Raw genomic sequence first — 22,884 nt, 5'->3', positions numbered from 1 at the left:
CTCAGTTGTGCTTTGGACTCTGATGTACCATAATGTTGCCTCTTCTATTGGTGGTGGCCTTTGATAATTAGGTACTTGTCCAGAAGTCAGCTGGACTTTGGGTGAGTATGTGATTTCATTTATTTCTAAGTTCAGAAAATATTCATTGTTTTCTTACTGACGGCAGCAATTGAGGTAGATTAGAAGATGTAGGAACAAGACTGGAACAAAGGAGACTAGTTTGCAGGCAGTTGCTCTAATGCACATCCTAAAGCTTCTGTGGAGTGAGAAAGGAGTCAAAGGTGACTTCCAGTTACTGGTGGATCATGTTAGCCATGCAGAGAGATAGACAACCACTGCAGATAATATTCTCTCTGCCAGTTGGTTATCATCAAACATCCAAATTCTGAAGACCTCACCTTCTATCTCTACATGTTTAGAGAAATAGTGAATTTCATATCTACATCAAAAGAAATAATTTCTATGCTAAAAATATTGACATTTCATTTTGACTTGGTATATATATTATTTTTGTGAAATGCTTGATTTGTATTTGACTGGAGGAAGAATTCATAGATTAAATTAAATTTCCTTATCCTGATGGTCTTCTGATTATTGATATTATAGTTCCTAATATGCCACATATAAATAGAATTAATAGTTAAAATTTTCTTTACCCCAAAATTCATTCCTGCCTACTTTTTGCCTATTAAATATTATGTTAGCATTTTGGGATACTCCACATTTTATTACAGAATATATTTGACAAAGTTTGAAGACACTTAATTGTAACAGTCTTTCAATAATTATTTTTGACCTTATATTTTCTGCCAAGGAGAATTTAAAAATCTGTGACTAGGGACTTCCCTGGTGGCACAGTGGTTAAGAATCCACCTGCCAATGCAGGGGACACGGGTTCAAGCCCTGGTCCGGGAAGATCCCACATGCCATGGAGCAACTAAGCCCGTGCACCACAACTACTGAGCCTGAGCTCTAGAGCCGCGAGCCACAACTGCTGAGCCTGCGTGCTGCAACTACTGAAGCCTGCATGCCTAGAGTCTGTGCTCTGCAACAAGAGAAGCCACAGTGAGAAGCTCGTGCATCACAACGAGGAGTAGCCCCCACTCGCCGCAACTAGAGAAAGCCCATGCACAGCAACGAAGACCCGATGCAGCCAAGAATAATAAATTATTAATTAATTTAAAAATAAATAAAATGAAATAAAAATCTGTGACTAGAACTACACATCTCCTGTTGGAAAATAAATTTACAAAGGATGATTTCTTTTTTATTAAAACTAGATTGACTTCTTAGTATATTGCAAAGTATAACAAGTATTTTGAACAGAGATGGAAATGGATAATTTTTTTAAATTGTTACTTGCTAGAGGGCAAAAATGTTTTGTTTGTACTAAAATGCAAAGAACGTAGGCCTCATGATTAAGTGGGAGATCTGAATGTAGCATGTGCATTTTCTATATAAACAATAATTATAACTCTCATTCTTCTTTTTTTACTGTTTTTTTTGAATTTTATTTTTTAATACAGCAGATCCTTATTAGTTATCCATTTTATACATATTAGTGTATATATGTCAATCCCAATCTCCCAATTCATCACACAACACCCTCCCTGCCACTTTCCCCCCTTGGTGTCCATATGTTTCTTCTGTACATCTGTGTCTCAATTTCTGCCCTGCAAACCAGTTCATCTGTACAATTTTTCTAGGTTCCACATATATGCGTTAATATACAATATTTGTTTTTCTCTTTCTGACTTACTTCACTCTGTGTCACAGTCTCTATATCCATCCACAACTCTACAAATGACCCAATTTCATTCCTTTTTATGGCTGAGTAATATTCCATTGTATATATGTACCACAACTTCTTTATCCATTTGTCTGTTGATGGGCATTTAGGTTGCTTCCATGACCTGGCTATTGTAAACAGTGCTGCAGTGAACATTGGGGTGCATTTTTGAATTGGGTGAACATTGGGGTGTCTTTTTGAATTATGGTTTTCTCGGGGTATATGCCCAGTAGTGGGATTGCTGGGTCATATGGTAATTCTATTTTTAGTTGGTTTTTTGGTTTTTTTTGTTTTTGTGGTACGCGGGCCTCTCACTGTTGTGGCCTCTCCTGTTGCGGAACACAGGCTCCGGACGCGCAGGCTCAGTGGCCATGGCTCACGGGCCCAGCTGCTCCACGGCATGTGGGATCTTCCCAGACTGGGGCACGAACCCGTGTCCCCTGCATCGGCAGGCGGACTCCCAACCACTGTGCCACCAGGGAAACCCCTATTTTTAGTTTTTTTAAGGAACCTCCATACTGTTCTCCGTAGTGGCTGTATCAATTTACATTCCCACCAATAGTGCAAGAGGGTTCCCTTTTCTCCACACCCTCTCCAGCATTTGTTGTTTGTAGATTTTCTGATGATGCCCATTCTAACTGGTGTGAGGTGATATCTCATTGCAGTTTTGATTTGCATTTCTCTAATAATTAGTGATGTTGAGCAGTTTTCATGTGTCTCTTGGCCATCTGTATGTCTTCTTTGGACAAATGTCTATTTAGGTCTTCTGCCCATTTTTGGATTGAGTTGTTTGTTTTTTTCATACTGAGCTGCATGAGCTGTTTACATATTTTGGAGATTAATCCTCTTTCCATTGATTCATTTGCAAATATTTTCTCCCATTCTGAGGGTTGTCTTTTCATCTTGTTTGTACTTTCCTTTGCTTTGCAAAAGCTTTTAAGTTTCATTAGGTCCCATTTGTTTATTTTTGTTTTTATTTCCATTACTCAGGGGGTAGATCAAAAAAGATCTTGCTGTGATTTATGTCAAAGAGCGTTCTTCCCATGTTTTCCTATAAGAGTTTTATAGTGTCTGGTCTTACATTTAGGTCTCTAATCCATTTTGAGTTTATTTTTGTGTATGGTGTTAGGGAGTGTTCTAATTTCATTCTTTTACATGTAGCTGTCCAGTTTTTCCAGCACCACTTATTGAAGAGACTGTATTTTCTCCACTGTATATCCTTGTGTCCTTTGTCATAGATTAGTTGACCATAGGTGTGTGGGTTTATCTCTGGGCTTTCTATCCTGTTCCATTGATTTATGTTTCTGTTTTGTGCCAGTACCATATTGTCTTGTTTCCTGTAGCTTTGTAGTATAGTCTGAAGTCAGGAGTCTGATTCCTCCAGCTCTATTTTTTCCCCTTAAAACTGCTTTGGATATTCGGGTTCTTTTGTGTCTCCATACAAATTTTAAGATTTTTTGTTCTAGTTCTGTGGAAAATGCCATTGGTAATTTGATAGGGATTGCATTGAATCTGTAGATTGCTTTGGATAGTAGAGTCATTTTCACAATGTTGATTCTTCCAATCCAAGAATATGGTATAACTGTAAATCTGTTTGTATCATCTTCAATTTCTTTCATCAGTGTCTTATAATTTTCTGCATACAGGTCTTTTGTCTCCCTAGGTAGGTTTATTCCTAGGTAGTTTATTCTTTTTGTTGCAATGGTAAATGGGAATGTTTCCTTAATTTCTCTTTCAGATTTTTCATCATTTGTGTATAAGAATGCAAGAGATTTCTGTGCATTAATTTTGTATTCTGCAACTTTACCAAATTCATCGATTCACTCTAGTAGTTTTCTGGTGGCATCTTCAGGATTCTCTATGTATAGTATCATGTCATCTGTAAACAGTGACAGTTTTACTTCTTCTTTTCCAATTTGGATTCCTTTTATTTCCTTTTTTTCTCTGATTGCCATGGCTAGGACTTCCAAAACTATGTTGAATAATAGTGGTGAGAGTGGACATCCTTGTCTTGTTCCTGATCTTAGAGGAAATGCTTTCAGTTTTTCACCATTGAGAATGATGTTTGCTGTGGGTTTGTTGTATATGGCCTTCATTATGTTGAGGTAGGTTTCCCCTATGCCCACTTTCTGGAGAGTTTTTATCATAAATGGGTGTTGAATTCTGTCAAAAGCTTTTTCTGCATCTATTGAGATGATCATATGTTTTTTCTTCTTCAATTTGTTAACACGGTGTGTCACATTGATTGATTTGAGTATATTGAAGAATCCTTGCATCCCAGGGGTAAATCCCACTTGTTCATGGTGTATGAACCTTTTAATGTGTTGTTGGATTCAGTTTGCTAGTATTATGTTGAGGATTTTTGCATTTATATTCATCAGTGATATTGGTCTGCAATCTTCTTTTTTTATAGTATCTTTGTCTGGTTTTGGTATCAGGGTGATGGTGGTCTCATAGAATGAATTTGGGAGTTTTCCTTCCTCTGCAATTTTTTGGAGGAGTTTGAGAAGGATGGGTGATAGCTCTTCTCTAAATGTTTGATAGAATTCACCTGTGAAGCCATCTGGTCCTGGACTTTTGTTTGTTGGAAGATTTTTAATCAATCACAGTTTCAATTTCATTACTTGTGATTGGTCTGTTCATATTTTTTATTTCTTCCTGGTTCAGTCTTGGAAGGTTATACCTTTCTAAGAATTTGTCCATTTCTTCCAGGTTGTCCATTTTATTAGTATAAAGTTGCTTGTCGTAGTCTTTTAGGATGCTTTATATTTCTGCAGTGTCGTAACTTCTTTTTCATTTCTAATTTTATTGATTTGAGTCCTCTCCTGCTTTTTCTTGATGAGTCTGGCTAATGGTTTATCAATTTTGTTTATCTTCTCAAAGAACCAGCTTTTAGTTTTATTGATCTTTGCTATTGTCTTCTTGGTTTCTATTTCATTTAGTTATGCTCTGATCTTTATGATTTCTTTCCTTCTACTAACTTTGGGTTTTGTTTGTTCTTCTTTCTCTTGTTCCTTTAGGTGTAAGGTTAGGTTGTTTATTTGAGATGTTTGTTGTTTCTTGAGGTAGGCTTGTATTGCTATAAACTTCCCTCTTAGAACTGCTTTTGCTGCATCCCATAGGTTTTGGATCATCGAGTTTCCATTGTCATTTGTCTCTAGGTATTTTTTGATTTTCTCTTTGATTTCTTCAGTGATCTCTTGGTTATTTAGTAACGTATTGTTTAGCCTCCATGTGTTTGTGTTTTTTGCATTTTTTTCCCTGTATTTGCTTTCTAATCTCATAGCATTGTGGTCAGAAAAGATGCTTGATATGATTTCAATTTTCTTAAAATTACTGAGGCTTGATTTGTGACCCAAGATGTGATCTATCCTGGAGAATGTTTTGTGTGCACTTGAGAAGAAAGTTTAATCTGCTGTTTTTGGATGGAATGTTCTATAAATATCAATAAATCTATCTGGTCTATTTTGTCATTTAAAGCTTCTGTTTCCTTATTAATTTTATGTTTGTATGATCTGTCCATTGGTGTAAGTGAGGTGTTTTAAAGTCCTCCACTATTATTGTGTCACTGTCAATTTCCTATTTTATAGGTGTTAGCAGTTGCCTTATGTATTGAGGTGCTCCTACATTGAGTGCATATATATTTATAATTGTTATACCTTCTTCTTGGATTCATCCCTTGATATTATGTAGTGTCCTTGCTTGTGTCTTGTAACATTCTTTATTTTAAAGCCTATTTTATCTGATATGAGTATTGCTACTCCAGCTTTCTTTTGATTTCCATTTGCATGGAATATCTTTTTCCATCCCCTCACTTTCAGTCTGTATGTGTCCCTAGGTATAAAGTGGATCTTTTTTAAACAGCATATATATGGGTCTTGTTTTTGTATCCATTCAGTGAGCCTGTGTCTTTTGGTTGGAGCATTTAATCCATTCCCGTTTAAGGTAATTATCGATATGTATGTTCCTGTTACCATTTTCTTAATTGTTTTGGGTTTGTTTTTGTAGGTCCTTTTCTTCTCTTGTGTTTCCCACTTAGAGAAGTTCCTTTAGCATTTGTTGTAGAGCTGTTTTGGTGGTGCTGAATTCTCTTAGCTTTTTGCCTGTCTGTAAAGCTTTTGATTTCTCCATCGAATCTGAATGAGATCCTTGTCCTCACGGTGAGACACAGCCCCCCTCCGCTTCTGCAGTAGACCCTCCAACACTAGCAGGTAGGTCTGGTTCAGTCTCCTATGGGGTCACTGCTCCTTCGCCTGGGTCCAGATGTGCACATCACTTTATGTGTTCCCTCCAAGAGTGGAGTTTCTGTTTCCCCCTGTCCTGTTGAAGTCCTGCAATCAAATCCTGCTAGCTTTCAAAGTCTGATTATCTAAGAATTCCTCCTCCCATTGCCAGACCCCCAGGTTGGGAAGCCTGACGTGGGGCTCAGAACCTTCACTCCAGTGGTGGACTTCTGTTGTATAAGTGTTCTCCAGTTTGTGAGTCACCCACCCAGCAGTTATGGGATTTGATTTTATTGTGATTGTGCCCCTCCTACCATCTCATTTTGGCTTCTCCTTTGTCTTTGGATGTGGGTATCTTTTTTGGTGAGTTCCAGTGTCCTCCTGTCGATGATTGTTCAGTAGTTAGTTGTGATTCCAGTGCTCTTGCAAGAGGGAGTGAGAGCACGTCCTTCTACTCCACCATCTTGAACCAATCCCCCATAACTCTCATTCTTGATGCTTCTAACTTCTCATACAGAGTGCCTAAAACAGAAACTTCAGTTAGTGATGAACAGGATTTAAATCTTGGGTTGATTACAGTAATACTATCACATGAATGATAGTCATGATGACATTAGGAGATCAATTTGATTGGGACATATAAGGGAGATAATATGTTTGTATATTAAAACAATACTGTCATGGAAATTGCTAAGAAATTTTTTCTTTTTAGTTACTTTTAAGATAGTTCATATGACCAGTGCATATGAACACATGACTAGTGAAGTAGTTGAATTATATCACTACAAAAATTTGATTCTTTTGGAACTGAATATATTTGGCAGAGGATGGGGCTAGGGTAGGAGATGTTTATACTAAGGAATATTTCTAAATTTTAAAATTGTATTTAACTCTAGTTATGAATAATTTAACTATCAACTTTATTTTTTTTAATTTGTTAATAGGATGAAGATAGGGAACATACTTGTTCTGATTTTTATCATAATGATATATGGGTTCTTCATATTTCAAAACAGCAAGCATGTATTTTTATATGTTGATAAACAGTAACACTCTAATGTTATCCAGTTAAGGTCTATCTGCCCTGTTAACAAAATGTGCTATAGAACTTAAAGAAAGACATAGCTTCATAAATTTCCCATTTTTTCTCAAAATGATAATGGGTAGATTCCAATCTAAAGAGAATGTAGTGGGAAGTGAATGCTCCAAAGTCAGAGAATAGTGAGAAAGTAAAATAACAATCTGTGTATGAGATGTGGTTGGTTAGTTTTAATTTGCTTATCTTTATGAATGAGGGCCATTTATAATGTGTAAGGGTCATTTTAATATTTCTTTTTCTGTCACTTTTCTGTTAAGGTCTTCTTTTCTTTTTTCTTTTTGAGTGGCAGAATTTTTTCTTCTTGATTTCTAGAAGCTTCTTATACATTAAGGAGGTTAGCCCTTTATCTGCGATTTGAGTACCAGCTTTTTTTTCCCTAGTTTGTAATTTGTGTTTCAACTTTGCTTATGTTATTGTTATTAGTTTTTGCCTTGTAGTAGTTTTTGATTTTTAATTAGTTACATTTATGGCTTCTAGATTTTTAATTAGTTACATTTATGGCTTCTAGATTTTGAGTCACAGTTAGAAAGGCCTTCCCATTCCAAGGTAAGAAAAGAATTCACCTATATTTTCTTAGAGTACATTTGTGTGTGTTCACAGTATATATTTAAATATTTGACCCATTTGGAATTTATCCTAGTATACAATATGAGATATAGATTTAAATTAATTTTTTCCAGATGTTATCCATTTATTAAAATGTCTATTTTATACCAGTGGTTTGAGATGCCCCTAATTTGGGTCTATTTCTGGACTTTTTATTCAATTCCATTAGTCTCTCTATTCCTATGGCTTATCCAAAAGTATTTCATTATTGAGGTTCTGTAGTATTTTTTAATACATAGGAAGCTATTCTTCCTTTTCAAAAGAGTTTTTCTGTGATTCTTGCTTGTTTATTTTTCCATATGAACTTTAGAATCAGCTTGTCCTATTCCAGAAAATAGTATTTTCATTGACATTGCAATAAATTTAAAAATTAAAATTTAGGGAGAATTGACATACATTGACTTTTCCTATTTAACAACGTGGTCTATCTTTTCATTGTTCCGAGTCTACTTTGGGTCCTGTAGGGGTGTTTTAAAGGTTTTCTCATATAAGTTTTTCATATTTATATTGTTATTCGTATTGTTAAATTTATTCCTAGGCACTTTATATTTTTTGCTGCAGTTGTAAGTGGAAGCTTTTCTTTCTTTTATTTTGTAAGGGGGTATTGTGTGTGTGTGTGTGTATACAAATATACATGTGTATTTATATATATGTATATATACACACATGTACACAGTTATATGTATACATATATATCTATATATATCAGATTTCCACAAATTAATTTTATATCCTGCTCCCATCCTTAATTTTCTATTGTTTATATATTTTTCAGTTGATTTTCTTGGGTTTTCCAAGTATGTAATCATAATCTACAAATATTAACAACTTTATAATCTTTTTTTCCCAATGGTTATTGTCTTTACTTTTTCTCTTTCACTAGTACCCTTGACTGATACTTCCAGTACCACTGTATTAGCAGTGGGAGAGTGGCCATCCCCCTCGTCTTCCTCTTTTTTTGTTTTTCTTCCTCTTGATCTGAGCAGGAATCCTCCAGTGTTTCCCCGTTAACCTTGAAACTGGCTTTGAATCTTAGAATTAATTTCTAGTCAGACATTACTACTTTACTGTATTGGGAAAACTGAAAATTTGGTCCAACAGTAAGGTCTATAAATGTCCAACAGTAAGAGATTGGTTAAATACATTATGGTGCACCCATTGAATGGAATAGTCTGAGCAATTACACAATAATATGTACTGTTTTAATTCATTTTGTTATTTAAAAAATCCTAAAGTATATGCAAGTATGCATGGAAAAGTATCTGGAAGGATATTTAACAAACTGATCTAAAAGTTATAAACATATACGTAAACTAGTAATTGTTAACATCTATTTAATTTGTAAAAAATTTTTTTAATTTATGAAAATATTTTGGCACAATTAAAAAATAAGTTAGAAATTTAAGAAAAATTATGTTCTTCCCCTTCCTCTGTTTTGGGTCCCTTTCTGTTACTTAATTTATTTATTTATTTATTTATTTTTTGCGGTACGCAGGCCTCTCACCGTTGTGGCCTCTCCCGTTGCGGAGCACAGGCTCCGGACACACAGGCTCAGCGGCCACGGCTCACAGGCCCAGCCGCTCCGCGGCATGTGGGATCTTCCTGGACCGGGGCACGAATCCGTGTCCCCTGCATGGGCAGGCGGACTCTCAACCACTGCACCACCAAGGAAGCCCTGTTACTTAATTTTTTTAAATCACTTATTCTTTGCAGACTAGCACTAAAATGATAGTGTACAAAGGGGTTTACAAGATATAAGCCACAAGAAAGAAGAGGACTGGAGAAAAGTACACAGCAGATGGGAGATCTCAGTAAATTTTGGAAGCCAGAAGTTGGATGGAGTAGAGATGCAGTTATACCTCGGTATCTTTGGAGGATTGGTTCCAGGACCTCCTTTGGATATCACAATCCATGGATATTCAAGTTCCTTACATAAAATGGTGAAGTACAGTCTGCCCTCCTTATGACCAGGTTCCACATCCACAGGAATGGAAGGCCGACTGTAATTGACTTGGCAAATTGGGAGAGGGGCTAACCTAAGTGCTTGAAGGAGACAGCATTTGGAGGTGCACTGTATGGTGGAAGGCAGGTTGAGGAATAAACCTGAAGAAGGGGGATTGACCAAAGTTGTTTACAAAGCTCTTGGACCACTGGTTCTCCTCCCCACCTCATACAGCCAGCCTGCACTCAGGCACTCCACCCTGACTGTACCACTACCAACACAATCTTTCTGTGAAGTATGAAATTTCTTTTCTGGAGAAAGGAGTTTATTTTTTGATGGAAAGTTCCCATAACAAAAGAGCTAATCAGAGAATGGGAAAGAAAAATATGTCTGAAATAGAAACTTTAGAAGGTTGGAAGATAAAGTTAAGTAATTCTCCTGGTCCAGAATTTCTCAGCCTTGGCGTGACTGACATTTGGGGCTGGAAATTCTTTGTCGTGGGAGGCTGTCCTGTGCATTGTTACACGCTTAGCAGCCTCCCTGGCCTTTACTCACTAGATGCCAGTGCATGCCCCTTTTTCCTGTGGTGACCACCAAAAATATCACTAGACATTGCCAAATGGCTGGGGTGGGGAGAATCAACTCTCCCTCCCCGCCATTTTTTTTTATTATTATTTATTTATTGGCTGCGTTGGGTCTTTGCTGCTGCGGGCAGGCTTTCTCTAGTTTCAGTGAGTGGGGGCTACTCTTCGTTGCCGTGCGCGGGCTTCTCATTGTGGTGGCTTCTCTTGCTGTGGAGCACAGGCTCTAGGCACACAGGCTTCAGTAGTTGTGGCATGCGGGCTCTAGAGCACAGACTCAGTAGTTGCGGTGCACGGGCTTAGTTGCTCCGCAGCATGTAGGATCTTCCTGGACCAGGGCTCGAACCCGTGTCCCCTGCATTGGCAGGCGGATTCTTAACCACTGCGCCACCAGGGAAGTTCCCCTCCCCCCCCAATTTAGAATCTCTGTCTTAGACAGTAGAAAAGAAAGATGCAGAGATGATCAATCAGATAAAAGGACAATAAATCTAGAGAATAATATTGAAGTCCCAACATCCTAGTAACAAGAGCTCACAAAGAGAGAACAAGAAAATGGGAGGGAGGAAATTAGCAAAGAAATAATAAAAGAAAATAATTGCAGATAAGATCAAAAGAACCCCTGAGTATCCAGCACAATCAATGAAAAAAGAACCATTCTAAGGTACATCACTGTGAACTTTTAGACTACTAGAGATAATGGGACGATTCTAGAAGGAAAAATAGGTCAGATACAGAGGAATGGGAACTAGAAAGGTATTAGACATTGCAGTGGCAACACTGAAAGTAAAAGACATGGAACAATGCTTTTAAAATGCTAAGGGAAAATGATCTTCAGTTTATCCAAATTATCAATCAAGGATGAGAATAGAATAAAGACATTTTCAGACAGTCAAGCCCTCTAAAAATTTATCTTTTATACACCCATTCTGAGTAAGCTGCTGGGGTCTGTGCTTTAGCAAAGTAAAAGAATAAATGAAAAATCACGTGTTTGGGCATTAGAAGATATTATTTTTTTAATAAATTTATTTATTTTATTATTTATTTATTTAGGCTGTGTTGGGTCTTTTGTTGCTGTGCACGGGGCTTCCCTAGTTGCGGTGAGCAGGGGCTACTACTCTTCGTTGCAGTGCACGGGCTTCTCATTGCGATGGCTTCCCTTGTTGCGGAGCACAGGCTCCAGGCACATGGGCTTCAGTAGCTGTGGCACACAGGCTCTAGAGCACAGGCTCAGCAGTTGTGGTGCACGGGCTTAGCTGCTCCGCAGCACGTGGGATCTTCCCAGACCAGGGCTTGAACCCTTGTCCCCTGCATTGGCGGGCGGACTCCCAACCACTGCGCCACCAGGGAAGCCCTAGAAGATATTATTGATGGGCATTTGATAGTTACATTGAAGCATCTGGATAAATTCAGGTTAGGTACATTTTTTTTAAAGTGAAAAAATAAAGCAATTTTTAACTCCAGAAAGAACAGGAGATTTTCAAGAAAAGCGTTATTATGGTAACTTACTTGATTCGGCAACACCCTATATTTGTATTGTCAAGATGGTACAACCCTAACTGCTGACTTGAACGAGAGTTGGGATGTGGCTATGTCAGAAGGAAGGGTGAGGGCAAAGTGGGTGGTGGTGTGTATAAAAGAGCTAAATACTCAAATACCATGACAAGAAGTCAATAAGTAATGTCTAAACCTGAAAATCAAGAAACATTGGTATAAGTTTATCATTTAGGAAATGAAGAACACCTAGCAGGGTTGTGGGGAACTGGGGTGAAGCTAGGTGGGGGAGAAGTTGGTCAGGGGACTGATGGGACTCCTGGATATTTTTTGTTAAAAGCCTTTAAGAACCACTTGAATTTTCACTTAACTGTATTACTTTCATTAAAAATAAAAATACAGACAAAAGTAAGACATATATATTATGGGAAGAAAATAAGAGAACCAGGGATCGAACCAGTGTCCCCTGCATTGGCAGGTGGATTCCTAACCACCTTGCCACCAGGGAAGCCCCTGGAAGAGGTAGTCTTGATGCAGATTCCTGAGATAACGTGTGTAATCTGTACTTGCAGGGCTGATCCCACTGATGTGCACCTACAACCATCCTGTCCGTGGATAGTTCTGAAATACCTGTGTGAGTGCATAGACAGGTATGGGGCAAACCAAAGTTGTCAAGGACTATGCACACTGTGAAGCGACTGTGATGGGACAGGTTGTTGTCAAAGGGTAATGGTACCCTGGTATGTTCTGAGAATCTTGGGGAGAAAAAGGGGAACATGCACTTGGGGGCCTGCAAGATCTTCCTCCCTGCTTGACTACAGGGCAGTTTTCTGTCACTGTAGCTTGGAATAGGTTTTGTCTTTTCTAAGTCAGTCTGAAGTCCATTTGCCAAGACACTTCAGAGATGTGTGTGAATTATTATCCCCATTATAGAGATGAAGAAATTGAACCTCAGTGAGGTTCTTTCTAAAAAAAGTATTTGTGATTTTTTTTTTTTGCAAATTATAACAGCCTAAATATATTTCTTCATTATTTTGTTTTATTCAGAACAATTCTATCTTTTTGATCCAGGACACCCGGAAGTTTTTGAGGCCGTATTTAACAGGTCAGAAGAGCTACTATTTAACGGCAAACTTTATGCACTGGGCAACTTGAAATTCTCAGCCAGCACCCAAAAATTTCCAAATCCTACTTCCCCACCCTGACAGCAGAGGGGCTCCGCGTGTAGGTGGTGTTTTTCAGGGATTCCGGAGGAGGCTACTCCAAAAGAACTTGCCTCTTCCACACACGCCCCCTACCCAGTTTGGAACGCATCTGCAGCCCCAAACCAAAAACTGCGAGGGACTTTGGCTAAGAGAGACGTAGCAGGAAAAATCAGCAATTGCCCTTTCACCTCCTTTCTGATAATCAAACCATGCGCTTCATTAACCAGAATTTGGGCATCTAAGGAAAAATGTAAATTCATAATCTGAAAAGAATTTTGGTTACGTGGCTAGCCCAGGTACTGACCGCTGCGGAAGCGGACTCAGACCATTGTCCCACTTGCTAGTCTTGTTACTTGCTTTGGAAAGCCGAGGAACCTTACGCTCTGTCCCTGGCGAGGTGTGCTCTTCCAGGATCCCACCGCAGCCCGCCTCGGGTGTTCCCGGTTTTGAGCCCTTTCCGGGACCCAAGTTCCAGCACCCGAAGGTCTGCCCTACTGCCGGCCTCGGGGCCCCGGGCCCCGCCCACTTTGGCCTGGGGTCGGAGCCTCCTGGAGCCGGAGCGGGAGCCTGAGCCCGAGCGCCGCGGCCCCTTTAAGGAGCCGCTCTGCGGTAACCCGAGCCCGCAGTCCAGGCGGGCGCGGCGGCCGCGGCGGTAGCAGTATCCTCCGCGTCTGTTCCTCCCTACGGCTCGGAGCCCGCGGCTCCCCTGGCTCCCCTGGCTCCCAAAGAGCATCTCGCGGGGCGGCTCTGGCCGGCGCCAGCCCTCGGGCCGGGCCGGATGACCAGGCGACTGTAACCATTCGCCGCCCTCTCCCGGCCCGGCGCACCACTGCCCGCGCGCGAGTCGCCCCGGGACCCGGCACAGGTGACGCCGTTTGGAGAGGGCTCGGGAGGAGGGCGGGCTCGCTTTGCCCCGTGGCTCTCCTGCGCCGCCGAGCGCAGCCCGCTGGCAGGGGCGCCGCGGCTTCCCGCCCCCGGCCTAGCGCGGCCGAGGGCTCCGACGCCTGGAGGCTGGGTGGGCGTCCCCGGCGCGGGAGGCGGCCCGGGGCTCCGCGGAGGGCTCCAGCAGGTGTGTGCTGCCGGCTCAGCATCCTCCTAGCCTGGCGGGCTCCGGCGCAGCTCTGGGCGCAGATGGTGTCCCCGAGGCCCGCGGCCCCAGCGCTGCCCAGACGCCCAGCGTTCCACTCGCGTTTCCCGGGCTGTGTGATTCGGGCTGATGGGGCTGCCTGGGGGTGCCTCCCGGGTCTCAGCTCAAAGGGATGGATGCTTTGGGCATCCAGAGAAAGCTTTCTTGTTAGAGGCCGGTACAGGATCAGGTGCATCAAGTGGGTAAGTCTCCCCCTATTACACCTCCCCACTACTAAATAAAACAAGAAGCTTTTATTTACGCTTGCAGTTCTCAAGTGGGTCCCATTTTTAGCTACCGAGTGCTGAAGAGTCTAGTGGGAGAGGGACTGGGCGCAGAGTCAGAGGGAGAAATTGATTTCTGCTTCCATCTCTACCACTGTATACCCGAGCAAGTTTATTGAACTAAGTACCTGGGTTTACCCAGCCATGAAATGGGATCCATAATGCTAGCATTTTCCTGTCGCCCTCCGTGAAAGCGCTTTGAGTTGTCTAAGTTCATTAAAGGTTCACTGTTGCTGGCCAGTATTTTCTTAGTTGTACACATCTGAGTGTGAATGTGGTGCACATTTTTATATGAAATTATAAAATTATTCTTAAAGAGTGATCTTTGATAATGTTTAAATGAATCTGATTCCAATTTGGGGACAAGTTGGAAGAGTCTGTGTGGATGTTAGGAGTTGATGTGTCGTAGGAAAAAAACCTGTCACTTTAGTAAAATCTTTAGCCATTCATAAACGGAGTTGAGAAAAATGGATCTTAGATTGTGTATTTTAAGTGAGATACTGCTATGTGAGCACAGGGTATAGTTTGGAATGCAGTTTCATCTTTGTGTAGCCAGTTAAGGTAATACGGTAGAATTAATGCCAGTCCCCTTTTAAGTGTGCTATATGTGAAGTAAAGAATTTTTCCCTTGTTTATCTTGTCCTTAAATTGTATGGGTGAAACTAAGTTAGAAAAGTGGACTCCTGCAACACTAGAAAATTTGAAAGATTGGCTTGAGGAACCATGGATTTTAGTTTATTTGCCATCCTCCTTCCTCTGCCATTAGGTGATCCTGAGGATAATATATTTTCAGGATGCCTTTTTTTCCCTACCCCTGCAGCTCCCTTTTGTCACATTACCTCCCTCCAGAGTTTGAATCCTTACTGTGTGATCTTGCGTGAGTTTTACCTATCTAGGGTGGATGCCTCACACCCAGCTGCTCAGTCAGTCATGCTTTTTTACACTATTAGCTTTCTGTTCCTGTTCCTTTCACTCTAATCCTTCTTTATCTTGTTGGAAAGAAGAATGACTTTTTGCGACTCAAGCTGTATACTTCGAGGTGCCTAGGAATGGCAGTGGTCAAGGGGCTGAAACTTTATAGTAAATTCCAAAGAAGGAAGCCTTCTACATAGACCCTAGGGTATGGATGCAAGAGTTGGCCTACCTTTTCCTTCATTTTTCTGAAATCTCCATCGGAGAGAGATTCATTTGATTAGCAAGGTAAAGAGAGGCCTCTGGAGCAGGGAGCCATCAGAAATTTAACTCAGTGCTAGATTGGTTAAGAACTTTCCCAGCTAGGAGTGGGGAAGGAGGAAGAAGCGACTTGGGTGGGGCTGGAGGGCCTGTCCTCCCAATAACCAGGTGACCAGAGAGGTGCTAAAGGAGCCCTGGATTCCTGACTGGGAAATGGGGAAAGGGCCGGGTCGCAGAGAGGGAGTGGTGGGGCTGTGAGGAGAATTCTAGAATGTGCCCTAGATGTGACTTGCCCTTTTTCCCTTTCCCTTTGAGAGTGTTTCTCGCCCTTCAGAGCCTAGCACAGCTGTCCTGCAGTTCTCAGACCTGTTCACTCTCTCCCTTGGTGCTCTAACCGATGCCCCACATTTATGTTCCTCCCTCAAAGCTGGCCTTCCGTGTAAGAGAGGAAACTGAACAGTTTGCTTCATAAGAGACCTTCAGACCTCATTGTCTCCCCACTCCCTTCTTGTCGAACTAATGTCCCACATCCTGCAGATTAAGGACTCATTTAGCTTTGTTATCTCTTGGAAGATTAAAAAGTGGGATACTCAGTTTGACTGAGAAAAGTAAACTGAACGGTCTACAGGAAGATACAGAAAACGAGTTTTTCTGTAGAGGAAGATAATGCATGAATTGTCTGGGTGAGAATTGTGGGCGATTGGACGCGGGAGGGCAGGACTGGGGGTGGAGCTGTGCTGGACAGCTTTCGCCCTTGTCCTTGAGAGAGGAAAGGATGCCCCCATGCTCCTACAATCACCTCGTTGTGCCTTCTCTCCTTCCATTTGCCTTGTGAGAGGAAGAAGAGAGAGCAACATGGCGGTGGAGTAGCCATCTGTTCTCAAGGATGGCAGACAGGCTTTAGGGATGAGCTCCTTTCCCCTGGCGTTGGTATCAGGCACTGGATGTATTACATCAGGGAACGCATTACATCAGGAAAGTGAAGTTAATTTTGTAAGAAAATCTAAGGTGTTTCACGAGTGACTTTGGTGATGTTTTTTCTCGTTGGAGATGAAAGGTAGCAAAGAAATGGAGTCCTGCTGCACTGGGTTTGTTATTCATAGTGAGACAGTTGGAGGTGCTGTGAGCAGATCCTGAAAAGAGGGCTAAGGATAGCAAAGGGGTGTGTGTGTGTGTGTGTGTGTGTGTGTGTGTGTGTGTGTGTGCTTGCTCAGAACATTGGTCTGTTCAAGGAGAGGGCAGTCCTGTGGCTACATGAGAAGGGGCTTGTGAGTCACTCTAAAAGGCCAAGGTTTGTGCAAACAGCCGATGAAGAAGACAGCTGGCAGTCTGTTCAGAGCTTGAGCCGGCACGGGGAAAGGAGTCTCTGAGCAGCAGGCCCAGTAGCAAGGGGGAGGTCTGACTAGATGGAGAAAGACTTGTTTCAGGCATTTCTGGATGACAGCACAGTACAATTTTCACATTGACTCAGGGCACAAGTAAGTGTATGTGTATCTGAAACAGGTTTCATGAAACAATATGTACCCTTACTGTGCATTGTTTCTATTTTCATTTCTATTTCTACTCTATTTCTGTTTCTGTTCTGTGTTCTGAGAAACTCATCAACTATTAATGGGTCACAGTCCACTCTTTGGAAACCATTTGTCTGCTGGATGGTAAAACAGGTTGCAGTGGAGCAGCCTGGGTCTTGGGGTTGGAGACGCTGGAGGAAGTGGGGGGCACTTAGAGTGGTTGGGAGATCCCTGGACCCCTGTCGGTGGGGACAGGGGGAAGTGTGGGAGCTCATCTGGTGTCTGGAGGGTGAAGGACTCACGTTAGTGAAAGGCAGCTGGATGGGCAGGTGCAAAAATAGAACTTCCTACCAGTTCTGTCCACTTCAAAGCAAAACAGTTGGTTTTGAGGGAAAAGGAGGCGTGGAAGGAGTAAGCTTGGATTTGAAAGTAGTATCTTTAGAGCAGTAGATTTTTCTCTGTAGGTTAAATAAGAAGACAAATGGATCCAGAACTAATTGGCTGGTAGATTTAGGCCACTTTGATCAGCTGGGTAGGGAGCAAAGGGCGTCACAGTGCAGAGTGGGTGGGTAGGCAGCACGCGTCTCCCCTTCCAGCTTTGAGAAGTTCTTGCAGAAGAAGCGGATGGATGTGTTGTTTCAAAACCCCATTTGCTGATCAAACTCCTTAGGAAGTTGGCTGCTTGCCTCACAGTGAATTGGAAAAGTATTCTCATTACATTTTATAAAAGGGTTTATCAAGACTTCTTTAGACATCTATTTCAAGATCTACAGTCAAACTGGAATCATCATTCATAGTCTTTGGGATTGCCAAAAAAGCTTCTTGGAGAAATAGGTGAGACAGCATCCAGCATCCTTGAGCTAATTCCACTAGCTGTGCCCTGGATGCTTATCAAGGTCAGAGTCTATCTGTAGGCCTTTGATTTCCTTTTTATAATAATTAACATCTGACTCCAATACCTAACACCCTCACCAGTGGACAAATAAAACAAAGCCGGGAGGAAAACGTACACAGGTATCAGAGATCACCCGGGTTGCTTGGTTACTGCTTGCTTTTATCATCCACATTCTGACCTAGTTGGATCCTTCCTTTGACCCATCCCTGCCTTGTCTGATTTTCTTAGTTGATATATTTCCAGTGTCTGACTTCGCTGCTCCTCCGCTGTCTGCTGTCTATCTGATGCTTTCAATCCTGGTTTCTCTGACATCATCTCTGAGCTCCAGACGTATAGTCTCCACCTGACTGTTCCCATGGAGCCCAGGCTTGGAGCCCACGTTGGATCCCGGCCTGGGCTGTGTTGGTGTGCACTGTGACATGGCCGCTTTAGAAATAACTGATACATTGGTAGATTTATACATCGGTTTTGATTTAACTTTAAAATTTTGGGGACATGGAGAAACTATCTTGGTCAAGTTAATTTAATTAGCTTTCTTCAAATAGGCTTTAAAAAAAACCTTTAAAAAGTACATTTTGAAGGCACAGAAAACTTCTCTTTGTTTGGCACGTGTTTATTTAGTGGAAGAGGAGGAAGGAGGAATTTTCATTTAATAAAAAAACTTAGAACAAATGAAAAACCGCCCTTTACAAAGTGTTTCATTTTAGGGATATAATTCCCCAAACTAGTATTTCTCAATTAACATGTTTTGCTCTAATACATGTAAAAATACTGAGCCAATTATGAATTTAAATACTTTATAATTTGTTATATGCTGTTTTAAGGGCTTATAAATTCTATAGCTATGTTCCGACGGAGAAAGATTCTTTGCCTTTTCATATTTTAACAACGTGTATGAGTGTTACTGAACACATCAATTTCTTACATGCTTTGTGCAGAAATCCAGGACAAGATAAAGTCGATAGGGAGGAAGGCCAAGTTGCGGGAAGGGGAGGCCTGGCTGCTTGGAGCAAAGGCAGCATGTTTGGAGTATCCCAGTTGAGTCTCTCAGAACAAACCCTTAAGACATTAGGCATTTTGAGGATTTGAGAATGCATTATAGCCTCAAGTCTCTAAATGTTTCCTTCAGTGTTTTTTATTTTTAAATTACAAAAGTGACACTTGCATATTATAAGAAACATTACAGACAGTCAGTGTTCAAGAGAATGAAAGTTCACTTCTTCCCCTTCCCCCAGCTCCCACCTCTCGTGGCTTCACCCCCAATCTCAACCAGTTAGCAGTTTGGGGAGTATAGCTCTTCAGACCTTCTTTCTGTACAAATGCCAGAGCGTGCCAAGCTATGTATTTATGACAAATTTATCGTTTCGCAGCCTACTTTTTTCCTACGTGGTAGTATGTGATGGACATTTCTTCTGTATCCTCTTGTTCATTTCAGTGTCTGTGTAACTTGGGATAGTGTGCCTGTACCAATATATTTAAGCATTTCCCTAGCACTGCACCTTAAGGTTGCTTCTGATAACTAATGCTATAGTTAATACTCTTGTACGTGCATCCTTTCACACTCATGTGAACTTGTTTTGAGGATAAAAGATAAAATCATTAGTATACTGTGTATTTCATAGTTCAGGTAACATAGTGCTATCAAAAAGTACATATTCTGCCATTTAATTCCCCCCAATATTTTTTTAGCAGTAAAAGCACAGCACTGGACACTGTAGGGATTTTAAAGTGGGGCAGTGCACAGCCCTTGCTTACCAGAGCTCTCTCTCTAGAGTAGGGGGATTAGGCATACACACTGACTATAATATCTTTACTTTTATTTATACCCCACCTTGTTCCAAAAAAGATTAGGGAAGGCTTGCAAAGATGCATACATATGACAAGATAAAATAAACTCAGGATGAAAAAGAAAAATAAGTCAAAGGAAAATACGATGGAGGTATGAGGGCGAGTGTACTTTGAAGTACTGTTCTCTTCTTCCTGGAAGTTCTGGCTGTCAGCTTCCCAGCAGCCAAGGAAAAGAGGCAAACAATCCAGAACAAGCTTCAAGGTGTCCAGAAGAGAAACCACATTGGAGAAGCCCATCTAGTCCTGATTCTAGGGGGTGAAACAAATGTCTCCTTTGGATTTGCATCCAGAAAATGCTGCCTTTGCAGTGGCCGGCCTTCTCAACCACATTCCTGGTAGTGTAGTACAGTCAAACCTAGTGACCTTGCTTTATGATGCATTTCATATCATGTTCCTCAGTTCTGGCCAGGGGTGTCATGCCTTGGCACTGAGCAGTGAAGGGTCATTAGGATGAGGTGTAAGTTCATGGGTTTAATCCAGAAATAGCTTTAAGAGGATGCATGACCAATGAAAACAGCAATCTGATATTGTTCCTGGATAATTTTTTTCTACAAGATAGTAGAGAATATATAATTTTAGTGGAATTTCTGTGAGTAGAACCCATTTGCCCAAGAATACTAGGCTTGCAACTTAAAAAGCAAGAAGTGAAGTTGTTTTTGATGGCATTAATGTATTCGAACCATAGCAAAGATTGAACAAAAGGTTTTCCTTTGGGCTTCCCTGGTGGCGCAGTGGTTGAGAGTCCGCCTGCCATTGCAGGGGACACGGGTTCGTGCCCCGGTCCGGGAAGATCCCACATGCTGCAGAGCGGCTGGGCCCGTGAGCCATGGCCGCTGAGCCTGAGCGTCCAGAGCCTGTGCTCCGCAACGGGAGAGGCCACAACAGTGAGAGGCCCGCGTACCGCAAAAAAAAAAAAAAAAAAATAAGGTTTTCCTTTAAAATAAAAAAGAGCAAAACTCTGCACTTGATCCATGTAGGAAGGATGGTAATCTTTACATTGGTCAGCTCCACAAGTTAGAAAGGTCAGAGCCATCATTCCAAGAAGCCTTGAGGGCATCACCAGGCTTAAAATTGTTAATAGGTTATAGAATGAGTAGTTCTGGGATTAGGGGGTCTACGAGCTGGGGCCTCCTGAGCCACCTGGATCTGAGCTTCTGTAACCCCATTCACTTAAGTCTGGCCTCAGGAACATTGCCCCAGAACGTTCTTTATTACCAAGTCTATGGGCCAAGCTTAGGTATTTGACAGGACTTAAGCCTGTATTTAAACATGACATTTGTAATAAATGTTAAACTTGAGGTCACCTGAAGCCACATCAGATGTGTTTTGTGCATCATCACCTCTCTGGCCTGTGAAATGGTTCAAAGAAACACGTCACTGCATTTAGATTTTTTGGCTACCTGATAGTGTCAAACCAGATACAGAGTCAGATAAGTACCATGTTTATTGGAAAATAGTGCAGTTGGAATCAGTGTGAGGCAACAGCAGTCTTATGGGAGGAGGTCAGAAGAGAAACCACTCTCAAAGTACCCTGGGTAGGGTTTTAAGTTGCTCTTAGGTAACAGGATAAAAGTCCACTTAGACAATTTAGTAACTCCTTGGCTGTCTTCTCATTTAAGCCACCAGATTTCCCATTTGGATCATAGGTGTAGACAAGCTTCAGGGCCCCTAGGCCAAAGGTTAATAGGAGGCGGAAATGATCATATTGCTTAAGATACAGAATAGCCTATCCCTGTGTGACTTGGTGCCATTGGTGAGTCAGGTGTAACGTTTCCCCGTTAGGATATGTGTTAGCAACGGGTGGTAATAATAAACGATATCCTTTATGGAGTGGTGTTTGGATCTATTGCCGAACGACAAACCACCCCAGCAACCTAGTGGCTTAAGACAATTTCTCATGATTCTGTGGGTGGCTGGGCAGTTACTCTGCTGGTGATAGGCTCACTCGCTCATGTGTCTGCATTCAGCTGGGGGGTCAGCGGGGCTGGAAGGTCCAGGATGGCTTGCCACCATGGCTGGCAGTTGGTATTGAGTGTTGCCTGTCAGCTGGGCAGCTTCAGTTCTCCATGCGGCCTCTCATCCTACAGTAGGCTAGACAGCCTTCTTTACACGGCAGTTTCAGGGCAATGCTCTAAGAGTGTGAAAGGCAGATGCTGCAAGGTCTTTTGCTGTGGATGGTAGGATGGCAGTGTCACATTGCAAAGGAATGTACGGTCATTAAATGATCTACCACAAGTGGCTGGATGTGCCAGGCACTGTGCTAGGTGTATTTAACTTGTCTCATTTAAGCCACATAACCGTCTTGCCCCATTGGCGTTCTTATCTCCATTTTGTAGAACTTGCAGGTCAAGAGGTCATATTCCTCTTGAGCGAAAGACCACTTGATGAATACTGGGACTAGGACTGGATTCTAGCTTGCTCTCTCTAGCCAAATGGAATTTGGCTTAAGAACTCAGCAGGTGGGAGAAATTTGCTCAGTTGTTCATCAGCCCCTCTAACCCATTTAATGCCGTCTCCTGTTTCCTATGGGGAGCGAGCAAAAGAGAGAAATAGGGGGCAGGCAGGCAGAGCCCTGCCTCAGTCACTTCCTTGCAACCTGAGGACTTCCTCAGGGGTAATCAGATCGACAATTTGGAGGTGAGAAGACCTCCCTGTCTCCTTAGGTCCCGACTTCCTAGGTTGCTTGGCAGGTGTCCCAGTGATTCCTTAAAAAAAAAAAAAAAAAAAGAACAAAACGTAGTTGCCCTATTATAAATTGTGTTATTTTAAGTTTATAATAGAAAAAAAACATAGTTGCAAAAATCTTGCTCTGTCCAGCTTTTCCTTGATTTCATAGTGTTGGCAGAAAGCCAAGAGATGTCCCCAGCCGAATGGCTCCTTCTGTGATCCCTCCAGGAAAGGAAGAGCAGAAATGTGGAAATAAGTACATCAGAAGCTGGTAGAGGTTGAATGCAGAACCTCTTGCCTCTTCCGGAGTCCCCCAGGTGATGTGGTGTCGCCCGGTCCCTACTTCAGCTTCAGAGCCCCTCACTCACACGGACCCCGTCTGAGGCTCAGGGAGTGTGTTGTATTTGAAATGTTGAGTTCCTTAAAGATGGGCTCTGAAATTAC

General features: G+C 41.7%; 1 protein-coding gene across 1 annotated transcript in view; it reads left to right on the top strand.

Moving 5' to 3' along the window:
- Positions 1-13,604: 13,604 nt before the first annotated feature.
- LOC309819477 (TLC domain-containing protein 4-like) overlaps positions 13,605-22,884 on the top strand; it is a 64,448-nt gene continuing 55,168 nt past the window's right edge. Inside the window, exon 1 of the mRNA XM_082649639.1 lies at positions 13,605-13,801. The gene's annotated coding sequence lies outside the window, so the exon portion shown is untranslated. The remainder of the gene's footprint in view (positions 13,802-22,884) is intronic.

Source organism: Grampus griseus (genome assembly GCF_964374135.1).
Source record: "Grampus griseus genome assembly, chromosome: 1".
Classification (NCBI taxonomy): domain Eukaryota; kingdom Metazoa; phylum Chordata; class Mammalia; order Artiodactyla; family Delphinidae; genus Grampus; species Grampus griseus.
The sequence above is the reverse complement of the archived record's forward strand: the minus strand, read 5'-3'. Positions and strand labels throughout refer to the sequence as shown.